This window comes from Narcine bancroftii, chromosome 1 (genome assembly GCF_036971445.1).
Source record: "Narcine bancroftii isolate sNarBan1 chromosome 1, sNarBan1.hap1, whole genome shotgun sequence".
NCBI lineage: Eukaryota > Metazoa > Chordata > Chondrichthyes > Torpediniformes > Narcinidae > Narcine > Narcine bancroftii.
Genome location: NC_091469.1, coordinates 188483186 through 188489185, shown reverse-complemented (window position 1 = coordinate 188489185; position 6000 = coordinate 188483186).

The window sequence follows — 6000 nt, the reverse complement described above, 5'->3', positions numbered from 1 at the left end:
CAAGGTTGAACCAGTTCATAGTGTGAACGACATCCAACACAATGGTGACTAGCACAGAGAATAAGCAACAGTCATTGATGAACAAGAGATCAGAAGCAATATTTCCCCATTAAAACAAATGGTATTTTCAAAGGGCATTTATCTTATAAAAACAACCATATTTTAATTGAGAACATGCTTCCTGTGGGAAAAAAGCAACCAAAATATATGTTCACCAATTAAAGTTTTCCAGTATGGAGAGCAGCAATTTGAAAGATTCAAATGCAGCAGTTTTTCTGGAATCAATATTCAGTCAACTGTCACTTTCACAATCAGCCCATGGCAGTGTAACCAGTGTAAAGAAGTTTGATTTTGTTCTTCTTTTGAGCTCCTTTCACCAGCACTATTAATTCCCGAGTATCGAGAGAAATATAGCCTATTTTCAGATGTTTGCCAATGCAACATTGAGCAGTCTAGTCTATGCATGGGTTCAAACAATCACGCCCAAAAATACACACCATTTTTTTTTTAAAGACAACTAATAAAACAGACATTTTGCAGTATTGTTCAATAAACCTGCTTATTTTAATAGCATAACTCATGAAGCAATAGCTGCAATATTAATTTCAGTACATTTGTATGTGTGTACTAACCTGACATATCTGCTACTGTTTGGTTCAGTTGGGGACAACAATTTGAATACTGAAATGAAGCTGATTTGACAAATTAGTGAAGAATTGTTGAATTTAGAACTAACATTGTCATGTATTTTTAAAGAAAGCTTCTTTATATCTTGGTGTCAATTATTCAAGATTCCTTTAATGTCATGTAATAATACAGAACATGTAATATATTACATGAAATTACCTTCTGCATGATGCAAGGCAAAGAGTCACCATTAGTCACCTGATGCCCTTTACAGTACAAGAAAAAGCACAAGAGAGTCTCTTTAGAGGCACTGAGTGTCGGTGGAATCAAAGTATCTTAATCAAGTAGAGTCATATTTAGAATTAACCAGATTATTGATCTGAAAATTATTCCAAGTTTATGTTGGAAAAATTCATGTGTCAATCAAGATAATTTTCAGACTGTGGACAAAACAAATCAATTCTGCTATTGTCTACCAAGTGATAATCTGGAACGACAACTTTTGAAAAATGATGATTTACTGCCTTTCTCCAAACTCAAATTCAGGATTTTACTTTTAAAGCCTTCACATTGTACTGGAATTCAATGTTTCCCTTTAACAGCAAGTGGTTTCATTTGACAGGATGCTCCAGGACGAAAGGATGTGTTAAAAGGCACTCACTAAAGCCTGTTTTTTAATATTTACTCAACTCGATGAAAGGTCCATTCAAATGAAGGGAAATTAGACATTTATGTTTAAAAGGAAGGATACTTTTATAGAAATTTAAAGGGAAACAAGCACAAGTTCATCAGAATCAGAAACATTATTGTACATGAAAAAAAAAGTAGTTCTTCAAAGTTGGTAATATCTCAGCTACTTATGTACCAATATTACCTTATAAACTAATTTGGAAAGCCGGATGCCTTTGCAAAAGCTTCAGAAACATTTCCTGGTATAGCTTAAATGATGCAATGAACTGTCACATTTCAAATCATTCCGTGACAAATACTGTAATATTGCAACAGCTAGGGATGATTGTCATAGTTTCAAATCTTCATTTAGCTTATAAGGGTTTCCTTCTGCAGCCATCACATTCTCATCGATTCTGTAACTGCATTTGCAAGAAGAACCATGTGACATTAGCAAATGATGGGCATTCCTGTTAAAGTACATCTTGCTCCTCTTCAGAGTTCCTGAAAGTGATTGTGAGTAAATAGGAAGGAGGATGTTTACATCTTCTTGATGTTTACAAGTGAGTGGGCTAGAACATTTCAATATTACTTTAAAAATGTGAAATCATCTACTTCAATACACAAAAGATAAAAGCAAGAATACCTTTTCAATGGTGACAAATTGGGAAATGTTGATATTCAAAAGTGATTCCACAAGCAATTAGGAAGGCAAATGATATGTTTGACTTAATTGGGGAAAACTTAGAATACAGCAGTAGGGAAGATGTTCTCCAATTGTACAGGGCCTTGATCCATATTGGCAGTTTTGTTAATAACTGTAGTTAGCTTATCCAACTTTTTGTGGAAGTACAGCAATGGCTCCAGGATTGGCAGATTTGCCACAATGGAAAGGATTGAGCAAGCCTGGCCTGAATTTTATAGAGGTTAGAAAAATAACCGCGGTTCTCTTACAAGATTCAACAAGGCAAGGAAGATTAGAGGTCTACCAGCAATCACAGTTTTAGAATATGGGGTACACATTTAGCACTGAAATGAGGAGAAATTTATTCTCTCAGTTGGTGAACCTTTGGTAGTCTCTATGCTGGAGGGTTGTACTAATGTCTCATGAGAGAATTATTCAAAAGGAATCATTATTCTTCTAAAATCTCGTTTCAAGCTTTGTAAATGATCCCCAGAAATGAAAATTGCACAGAACAAACCTCCATCAAAATTAATAGTGCAAAATTTTCATTTGTTGCATCGAATATTCTTTCATCAGCACATGTACACAAAAGGTAAAAGAGGTTTCTTTGGATAACACAAAAATATTGGCTAATGAACTTGAAAAAATTATACAGGTCAAGAAAACAGTAAACTCAAATCATTCTCATAACTTTCATAAAATTTAGTTGTGCTGTTAATAGTTCAAACCGTACAAAAGGAATGAAGCAATTAAAGCTATTCATGCCACTTATTTAACTTTATTTAAATATCTTGTGCACTTACGTCTGCAGTATTTATGAAGCAATAATGCAACTCTATACTAAGTTTATAATTGTGAGAATAATTTAAGTATCCATTTTGCAATCACTAAACAAGATAAAGATTACAGCAGATTTTTTTCACCTTTACAATGGGGCCAAGGTAACAGGTTATGATATTAAATCAGCAATCTCGCCAATATAAGAGATGTGCATTCCATTTATAACTGCAGCAGAAAACTTCAATCATTCTGAAATCTTCAGAGACTTCTGAAATATAGCACACTTTCACACTTCACTAGTTCCAGAACATTCAAGTGACCTTATGAAAGTAAATAGAATCCTGCAAAAGGGATATTTCAGAGCCTTTTCAACACTATGAGACTAATATCCTTCTATTATACTTTGAAACTTTGGGACAAAGATTTTAGCTCTCCATATTGCAACTGACACAGCAAACCTTTAATCCAGAAATATTCTCCAACTCTTAAGGCAAATGATTCGAAGAATATTTTTTTAAAAACAAATGAAGTTCATCAGTTGCAACAACTGCAAATAATAAGATAAATTACTGTTTCAGAGTTAAGACTTATCTGTTCAGAAAGTTAATTCATATTCCTCAGTCCATGTTTGAAACATAGCAAAAGGAGAAGGCAAATTCAGCCCCAGAGCAATTTTGACCTTATTGATAACTACAGCTGATTTGTACCCAACTTTCAATGACTTATCTTTGCTCCATATCAAATGGTCCTTTAATAACGTCTGTTGATCTTAGTCTCAATTTTGGGGAGAGAATTACAGGTCTCAATCCTATGCACAAAAAAGTGCTTTCTGATTTCACTCTGGAATGGACCAGGTACAATAATTAAAACTGTACACAGCAGTAATCTTTTTTTTTATCTACCCAAATTACAGTTCCTTTGTAATTCAACAAACTTCAATTACATTCAGAAATTGAAGGCTTTAAATCTGAGCAATCAATATTGTTAGATACACATCATGACAAAAATTCTGGAGGCTTGAAACAAATACTTAATACAAAAAATAAACTTGTGCAATGCTTTATCTTACAAACATTTTAAGTACTGCAATTAAATCAGAATCCTTCACAAAGAATCTTAACCAAAGAACATTTCTAAGAAACATCACATTGAAATATATACGATGTTGCAACAGACAAGGATTCCTATTGAGCAATCCTGTGTTAAATCTGGAAGCTATACAGTATATAGTAATATATACTAGCCTCGAACTACCTTTCTGCAAAGGTGATACAGCTGTGAACATTTACTGCCTTAATAATAGTCATAAGTCAATCACTGATTATGAAGACCAAAGAGCCACTGCTCTTCCTCAGCACAGACTTAGAAGGGAAAAGAAAATTTTTTAATACTATAGCACATGGTGAGGACTAATTCATCCTTCTAATCACACAAACAAATTCACAAAACACCTTCCCATAGGGTCAATAACAGACCTCAAGTATCGTGAACTGGTACCAACATCTTGCACATAAGTTTGCTTTACTGTTGCTGCACCTTAAAATGGCAAGATGTTTTAATTCAATCTTGGAACATTTTCACTGTTTACTAACGCCCCTCATAAATAATTACTGTGAGCATCAAATACAAATATGTAAATTTTGGTGGATGTCCAACCTCTAAACTCTCTCCCTGTACCTTTACTCATTTTCAAAAGAAAATAGTTTTTTTTAAAAAAAGAAACCAAGTTTCTCTGAAAAATACAAGACCACACATTTTAATTTTGTGCTGGGCAAAATTCACTGATAAATGGAGTGCAAAATATCTCCATTTGCACAGATCAAGAAATCAGGGCTGCTTTACAGTTAGATATAGGTACCAATCTTACAATAGAATTTAGACAAAGTGAAGCACCAAAATATTTGAACTACATTCCACCAACTCCAAGATCTGGTTACATTTGAAGTGAAAGCCATTCAATGAAATAAGCGACTCAGATTGTTTAGGCTGCTCATGAGCTATTTAAAATTGTAATTCATCAGAAGCTAACATTTCGTCCTCAATTTTTTTTTAAAGACAGGGTAATGCTTGCTGTTCAAACATCTATAATATTTTTCTCTGTGGTCTTTCTCCCATCCCAGTAGAAAATTAAAAGAAAGTCATAATCTTGGGCTCAAGTTTCTTTAGACATATGAATGTTTGGGTGACAAACCCTGAGCTCGGACCACAGACTACTAAACAGAAAAATAGAATAACATCAAACTTTCAGCAATCCCACAGTGACCTAGTTTATGCCAATGTTAGGACTTTTACTGCACATTGAATAGGAGATGAGAATGACTAGATTGACAGCAATCAAATCAGGAGATCTCCACTGCACACTCCATAACATAAACCCAACAATGAATTACAATTAACTGGTCAGTTACCAAATGTAACCTTGAGTTGATCACTGTAATTCACACAAATTCCTACAATTTATCAATTCAATACTTTGATAATTTATTATCTAAAGCAACAGATCTAAATTTTAGTTCAAGTGAGAAATACAGCAAAGTAGGAAATTAGTGTTTCAATTATGGGTATTGCTAGATTTTTCCTCAGATTATCATTTTTTTGAAGGCTTCAGACTCCAAAGTTCTAAGCAAGTCATCTTTCCAATCTGTATGTTCAAAGAAAACCCAGTGATATGTCAAGGCAAATAAGTGAAAAGTGGCCTCGAGTTTGGTTCACCATTCAGAAAGACAATGCTAATATTTACTTAAATTCCACTTTCTAATCCTTTTCCCATGGAGTCTAAAAATCCATTTGTCTTTATATTGAATAAACTCTTGTCCTGTGCACTTGCTGGAGAAAATTCCCCCCAAGCTGAGAAGACATTTTCCTTCATTTTATTTCTGAGTTGCCATCCCAGCCTTCAAACAATTTGTACATGAATGATGGAACAGATTATGCAGTTTTCTATCTATACTGGCTTGAGTCCCACATCTTGATTGTTACCTTCGAGACATTGCTTATTCAAAACAAGACTGCTCCTGTTAATTAAATGGAAGTGTGGAACTGTGGCCTCCTTAAAATTGGTCTTTCAAGTAATTTAAATTGTACAGTTTTCCCTATAAAATGGTTTTAAACTTTTGGCAAGCATGCAGCCTAGTTTGAAAATGTCCTGATCTTCTATGTATTTTATATCCAGAACCTTTAGACAATATTTACTTTAAGAAAAACAAAATTGAAAAGACAAAAATCAGAGCAAGTTAACT